Source organism: Emydura macquarii, unplaced genomic scaffold (genome assembly GCF_026122565.2).
Source record: "Emydura macquarii macquarii isolate MOO-44397 ecotype Brisbane River unplaced genomic scaffold, CSIRO-AGI_Emac_v2 contig_2994, whole genome shotgun sequence".
Classification (NCBI taxonomy): domain Eukaryota; kingdom Metazoa; phylum Chordata; order Testudines; family Chelidae; genus Emydura; species Emydura macquarii.
Window position 1 is genome coordinate 2,737,920 of NW_027133131.1, and position 7,880 is coordinate 2,745,799.

Sequence of the window (7,880 nt, forward strand, 5' to 3'; positions counted from 1 at the left end):
GCCCGGCTCCTGCTGCTTCGGGGAGGGGCGGGGTGGCCTGGTGAACGGCGCGGGCGACTCGGGGGACTGTCACCGGCGCGCCCAGGGGGTGCCAGTGGGGAACGGGGGTGACACGGTGCCAAGCGCCTGCCCCGTCAGAGCGCAGCCCGGTCCTGCTGACCCAGGGCGGGACCCAGACCCTGCCCCAGAGTTCACACTCTAAACAGGCAAGGAAAGGAGCATTAGCCCATTGGACAGGTGGGGAAACTGAGGCACGGAGCACGGACGGGGCTTGCCCAAGGATGCGGCTTCGTCCTCACCCTGCACCACCCGCATCCTGGGTGTCCGCCCGGCGCAGGGATGGGCGTCCGCCTCTTGTCCACACGTCCCTGAGCTCCCAGGGCTGTTCTGGGGCAGGGGCTGGGAGGGGCATGCTGTGGGGGGGAGCCGTCCTCTGGTGCTGAGGGCTGGGGTGGGGGCGCAGGCAATGGGGAAGGACAGCAGGGGTCCTAGCCACTCCCAGGTGAGGGCACCTTGGGGTTAGTGGTGCAAACCTGCACTTACGTGGCACTGCCACAAGGGAGCAGCAGCTCCCCGTTGTCACCCCCACCCCGCATGGCCCTGGCCAGCCCCGAGGCCGAGCCGCGGGAGCCGGGTGAGAGTTGTGGCCTAGCGCTGGAATATCACCTTAACAGTGCCCCACCACGCCCGGCCACCCGCTCCCCGACCAGACCCCAGCCACCCTGGGTGTTCTCCCCTCGCCAGGCCATGCGGGCAGGCGCCGCGGCTCAGGTCCGCCCCCGTCACATTGCCTGGGGTTTCCGCATTCCTTCCATGGGGCGGCCCAGACCTGGGGGTACGGCCCAGCACCCCGGCCCGGCAGGGGCCTTCCCGGCCGCGCTGGGATGCCTTCCCGGTGCCCCCCACCTTGTGGGAAGCTCCCGACTGCCTGCGCCTGGACCCAGCTGGGCTGGCGCTCAGGCAGGGCTCGGGGGGTCTGACACACCCCGGGCCCCAGACGCACAGCTGCTCCCGGCTGGGGTCAGGAGTCGGGCTTCGGGGCAGAGGCCCCCCCCGTGCCGAAGTGTGGCCAAGGCGGGGGAGGGGGGGGGAGGTGAGCGGGTCCGTGCGTGTACCAGGCTGCAGTGTGCACCAACATCGCCCCCAGCCTGGTGAGTCTGCATGTCTGCTTGCACCAGGATGGTGTGTGCACCAGGATTGTGTGTGCACGTGCATGTGTCCCAAGTGTGTGCGCATGTGCCTCGTGCGCCACAGACAATGATGGGGGGGGGGCCACGCGGTAGCGTGGGAAGAGCAGCCCCCAACCGAACACGGCCCCGGCGCCCCGTGAACCGTGACACCTTGGGTCGGAGCGGCAGGATGCCACGGTGCAGACTGGGGGGGGGGGGGCTCCTCGTGTCCCTGCTCCCCAGGGCGGCCGGCGTGGGCCCTGCTGTGTTGGGGGGGGGGGGGGAACACGGTGACATCGCCATCGCTGGGGCACGGTAAGAACAGGCTGGACAAACCTGTCAGGGCTGCTCTGGGGTCACCAGGCCCAGCCCCCCACGGCTCCGCCCAGCCCCCAGCCCAGCCGGCCCAGGGACCCCAGTCGCCTTCGCTGGGGGCTGAGCCCCACTCCCAGCTCACCTCCCCGGCGGGGGGGCTGCCCGGGGTCCCGGCTCCACGTGGGGAGATGACACATCGTCCACCAGATGGCGCCAGCGCTCTCGGGAACCCGGCAGACTGGGACCGGACTGGACTGGACTGGTGGGGTGAGGGAGGAGGGGCAGGGGGGTTTTAACCTCCCCCCCCCCCCCAAGACGGGGGCTCAGAGGCAAGCAGCAAAACCCGGCTGGGGGCGGGAGCGAGCGAGACAGAACTGGCCTCTGTCCCTGGCTCGGGGGCAATGGCCGAAGGACCGGGCGGCGCCAGGTGCTGTACGGACCGGGCGCCTGGCGCGGGGCCCGCCCAGCACAGAGAGCCAGGCCAGGTCAGTCTGTGCCTCCTATGCGGGTCCAGAGGGCCCTTGGTTCGGGATCTGTGGCACCCGGCTAGCCTTGCTCTACCCACTAGACCCCACTCCCCTCCCAGAGGTGGGCCAGGACGCAGCAGGCCTGACTCCCAGCCCCCCCCCCCCTGGTCTGGCCAGACCCGCTTCGGCCCTGACCCTTCTACCGGCGATGGCACTGCTCTAAAACCTTCCTCTCCCGGCCCCTGCCTGGATCCCGGCCGCCCGGCTGGGGGGGGCGATTCCGCCCGCGCCCCCTGCCCCGGCCTGTCGATACCCAGCTGAGGACTTGGCTGTTGTCTTTGAAAAGAAACAAACACGCACATTAAAGGATCCATAACGGTGCGTGCGGGCCCCCCCCCAGCCTCAGATCTATTTTCATCCCGGCGCTTTGTTCATTTATCGGCTTCTTCAATCTCCGCCCCGGGTTTTTTCTCTTCTTCCTCTTCCAGGTTTTTTTTTTTTTTTTCATATATTTTAATTTTTAAAAGCTTCACTCGTTTCTTGAACCCTTTTCTGCTTCCCCGGCTCGTCAGATATTCCAGCCGGCTCCGGAGCACTGAGAACAGGGGCTGAGCGCCGGCGGCGACCGCGTGCCCTGGACCTCGCCCACTTGGAGCAGAAACTCCGGCCAGAGAGTCCCTTTGCGAGCAGGCGGCAGCGTGGCCTAGTGGATACGGCAGCTGAGTCAGGACTCCGGGGCGCTGTTCCTGACCTTGGGCAAGTCACGTCGCCCGTCCGTGCCTCAGTTTCCCCTCCCGCCTCTTGTCCATTCAGCCTTTGGGCCAGGGCTTGTCTCTTACTCTGTCTGGGCGGCGCCAGGCGCAGTGGGCACCCTGCGACCAAACTCACAATGTTCTTACCGGGGCCGGTCCCGCGGCCCCCTTGGGAACGGCACCGTTGCCTTGGCCTTCCATGCGCTGCTCGAGCCGGCCCCCTGGCCAGTCAGGCTGGGCAGGAGGAGGGAGCCGGGCCTCTGTGGGTCGCGAAGCTGAGGCTGCGGGTAACAGTTACAGAAGGAGACACGCAGTTGCCATGTTTTGACCCGTCTTTTATACACGCCGCCCCCCGGGCCTGGCTGTGTCACGCCTCTGGGGTCAGTGCGTTGTTAATCACCAGCTCGACGCAAGCCTGCCTCGTCTCCTCTTGCTGGACTTTGTCTGTTCCCCGGGTGGCTCCTGCTGCACTTTAGGGTCCGTTATTGGCACGTTCGGGGCGTTGGCAGCTATTCTGTAGGGGGGTAGGCGGCGTCTTTCCTCCCCTTTCTTCGGTTTAGGCCCCGCACACACACCCCTCGCTCACACACACACACACACACACACACACACACACAGCATTAATTCAGCGCGGGATTTCTAGGTTCGACAGTACCAGGTTCGGGGTGGAACGCGTTTACGTCAAGACACCGACGAGCTGGAGCCGCGCCTGCCGGGCCGGGGTGCAGTGCCAGTATCACAACAGCCAAGCACCCGTGTCTCTCCACCGCTGTCGCACTTACCCAGTACGGCAAGGGGGCGACAGCTGATTGGTTTGCACGGCTCACAACGGGGGCCTCTGAACACGTGCGGGGAGCCGCAGGGGGTGTCCTGGGGTGGCGGGCTGGGACAAGGGGAGGGTGCTTCCCTACAACCACTATTGCAGACCCCCCAGGGGATCTGGGGTGGGGGTGAAGAAGGTACCTGATGGGAAAGGAACCCAGGCGTCCGGTACAGACCAAGGACAGGCTGCAGGGAGTGACCTGGCCCCAGAGGTGTGAAGCTGACCCACAGGCCCCCCCAGTTTCCTCAGAGCCTCCCACAGACCACCCCCCAGGGCTGGGATGCCGGGGTCCCAACGGAGACCACTCGCCCTCCGTCGCGCCCTGGTCCTTCCCTGCCCCTCACCGTGGCTGGCTCAATTCCCCAGGGCCCTGGGAAAGACGAATGGCCCTACTGGGTCCATCCAGCCCAGCGTCCTGTCCTCCGACAGCGGCCAGGGCCAGGTGCTTCAGGGGGTAGGAACAGAGCAGGGAATCATCGAGTGATCCTCCCGTCGGCTGTTCCCAGCCTCTGGCAAACAGACACCCCTGCCCGTCCTGGCTAATGGCCGCTGATGGACCTGTCTGCCAGGAACTGATCCAGTTCTTTATTGAACCCCATTATAGTCTTGGCCTTCACAACATCCCCTGGCAGGGAGTTCCACAGGTTAACTGCGTTGTGTGAAGCAATACTTCCTTTGGTTTGTTTTAAACCTGCTGCCTGTTCATTTCATTGGGTGACGCCTAGTTCTTGTGTTCTGAGGAGTAAATAACACTTCCTTTTTACTGTCTCCGCACCAGCCATGGTTTTATAGACCTCCATCGTATCCCCCCTTCGCCGTCGCTTTTCCAAGCTGAAAAGTCCCAGCTTTATTAATCTCTCCTCACATGGAAGCTGTTCCACACCCCTCAGCATTTCAGTTGCCCTTTTCTGTGCCTTTGCCAAGGCCAACGTATCTTTTTTGAGACGGGGCGACCCAGATCTGCAGGCAGGATTCAAGATGCGGGGTACCACGGATTTATAAAGAGGCAGTTCGATATTTTCTGTCTGATTATCTAGCCATGATGATTCCCAGCATCCTGTTCCCTTTTGTGCCGGCCGCTGCCCATTGAGTGGACGTTTTCCGAGACCTGCCCACAATGGCTCCGAGATCTCTCTTGAGCGGTAACAGCTACCATAGACCCCCCTCTCATTTGATATGCATCATTGAGATGATGTTTTCCAATGGGCAGCGCTGTGTGTTTATCAACACTGATTGTCAGCTGCCAGTTTCTTGCCCAGTCGTGTGGGGTCCCTTTGTGACGCTTCGCAGGCTGCCTTGGATTTAATTATCCTCAGTAGTTTTGCATCATCTGCAAATTTTGCCACCTCATGGTTTACCCCTTTTTCCAGATCATTTATGAATACGCTGAGCAGTGCTGGTCCCAGTACAGACCCTGGGGGACCCCACTATTTACCTCTCTCCAGTCTGAGAACTGGCCATTTCTTCCTACCCTTTGTTTCCTGTCTGTTAACCAGTTACTGATCCATGAGGGACCTTGTCAAAGGCTTTCTGACAATCTAAGTACACTATATCCACTGCGTCACCCTTGGCCACATGCTTGTTGACCCCTCGAAGAATTCTAGTAGATCGGTGAGGCGTGATTTTCCTTCACAAAAACCACATTGCCGCTTCCCCAACAAACCGTGTTCGTCGCTGGGTCTGATAATTCTGCTCTTTACTATTGTTTCAACCACTTCCTCCCGCCCACCGCAACGGCCTGTTTCAAGCTATTTTCCATCCCCCGCCCCACCCCCAATTCCAGCCCCTTCATGTCACTAACCACCCCCCTGATTCTGATCCCCTCAGGACAGCTCGGGATCAGGTTTGTATCCCCGGCAGCAAAGGGGGGGAGCAAGCAGAGAGGGGTGGGGAATGGGGGGGAGATGCAGCAATGGCGGGGGGGGAATCAGGCAGCGGCCGTGAGGTGTCTCCGTCCGTCTGGCACTCAGGGCCGAAGGAGGCCACGTTAAACACTGCGCCGGGGGGATGGAGACACAGCGGCCTTTGTGCCCCCTCCTCCCCCCCACATCCCAGACCTAGAGCGGCCCCAATGCCCAGCTCCCAGGATGCCGTGCATCCAGCCGCCCGCTCGGGCAGCAGGAGGGTGGGGGCAGCACCTAGGGGGTGAGGGATCAGCTGTGGCACAGCTGGGGCCAAGGGGCACAGACAGACAGTGACCCTCCCCCCACGCCTGCCATGGGCGGCCATGCGCCGCTGGGAGCTGACTTCCTTGCAGAGGCTGGAGGGGGACCCCCTTGGACGGCCAAGATGGGCCCCTGGGGTGAGGGAGGGGACACCCTGGCCAGGAGGGGCCAGGAGGCAAAGGGGCCCTGCCCCCCCCCCCCCCATGCCCTGGCCCGCATGTGTGTGTGAGCCATTTGCAGACAGACCTCTAAGTGGGGTTCCTGGCCTCCAATGCCCAGCTGGAGCCCCCTCGCCCCCCTGCGTGCTGGGGGTGCTCGGATCTCTGCAGCACCCCTGCCCCTTGATGCCCCCGCCCCCCATCCGTCTCTGGCCCTCTACTCCAGCCAGCCCCTTAGGGCAGCTAGGGAGCCCCACCCCCCCCAGGCAGGGCCCCCCAACATCTCACAGGCAGGGTCCCAGGGGCAGGTGGCTCTGGGGAGGAGCCAGCCCCAGCACTCGGCCTGTGCTCCTTTCTGCAAGCAGGGCGGGGCGGAGAGCGAATTGTCTCCAGAGCCCGGGGAATGGAACCCAGGAGTCCTGGCTCCTCGTACCGCCTCCCCCCCCCAGCGCTCCAACCACTAGGTGACACTCCTCACCCAGGGCTGCCTTGCTGTCAGCAGTGGGGCTGGCTCTGCAGCCTTGGCCGTGTGGGACTTGGGGACGCAGAGCTGAGACTGCACAGTGCAGACGCCCCAGGATCCGTCCGTCCGTCCCCTGGCTCCCCCAGCCTCCCCGAGAGCCAGGCTGGGGGACAGCAGCTCCCACAGTGCCGGGCTCTCACCACTGGGGGGTCGGGCTCTGCCTAGCCCGGTAGCCCCCCCCCACCACTGGGCGATGCCTTTCCCTCCTTCCTTGTCTTTCCATTTCTCCTGTCCCTCTGTCTCGCCCGCTGCTCACACACGCACACGGGGCCCGGCTCGCGCCGGCAGCCGCCAGGGGAGGATGGGAAAATAATAATCGAATATGTATTTTTTTTTTCCCCCTCTGGAATGAAAACCCGAGTGCGGCTCGCGCCGGGCGCTGCAGACACCTTAAGCAAGCCAAAGGGCGCAGTGTGCATACGCAGCAAAGCACAGGGTGGCAACGTACGTGTGTGTGTGTGTGTGTGTGTGTGTGTGTGTGTGTGTCTAGTTCTGGGAGGCAGGTGGCTGTGACTCCCCTCTGCCCCTTTTAACCCTTTTGTGACCATGCCCCCTTCCCCCAACCCAGCCCTTAGCAGGCTCCGCTGGTTTCCATCTCTCCAGAGTTATTAAAACAGCTTCACGTCCCCGCCTGCTCCCCTGGGGGGGGGCAGAGATTGGGGGGGGGTCTATTGTTTAGTGTATCTTTGTTATTTATTTCCCGGGGGGGGGGGGGGGCTGATTTCATCCTTCAGTTCAGGAGTTTCCTTCCTGGCAGGGAAAGGGGAGTGTGGATGTGGGGGGGGGGGCACAGAAAAGACTCCTGGGGAGCTGGGGTGCCCTCTCTGGGGTGGAGGGTGCCCCTTAGTAGCCCACTGAGCCTGGAGCACGTGTGTATGGCGGGGGGGGGGGTCCTTGCTTTTCAGGATGGGGCCCTGCCGGCCAATCTCTCACTCACACCCCTGGCCCCGTGCCTGACCCCCCCCCCCGTCCCGACCCGCTTCTTAGGGTCCCCCCCCGTCAGCTCGCTGGGAGGATCAGAAGGATCCCCCATCCTTGGGGGGCAGGCGGGGTGCCAGAGTATTTACGGGGGGGGGGGTCACCTTGCCCCTCCCCCCTCTCTGGGGGGCTGGGGTGTTCTGTGGGGGGTCACTTTTGCCCAAGACCCTCCCCCATGGCTGGAGGGCTGGGGTGTTGGGGGGGGGTCAGTTTCCCCTTCTCCCTCCCTGGGGGAGCCTTGGCTGGTTTTTCTTTGGGGGGGGGGTGTCACTTTCTCCTGGCCCCTCCCAGCCGCCTCTCCCAGCGCAGGGAGCCCGCCGGGGGAGGGGGGGGCGGGCTGGGATTGGTGGGCTGGGGAATTAAGGGGCGGGCCCCACATTCCCGCCCCCCCCCCCCGCGCGCCCTCCCCTCGCCGGGGACGCTGCGCTGCGCCCCGCGCCAGCCTGCGCTGCCCGGCCAAGTGCGGAGCCAACTTTCTGCCGCCGCCGCCCCGGCCCCGGCCGCGGCTCGCTCCCGGCTCGGCTCCCTTC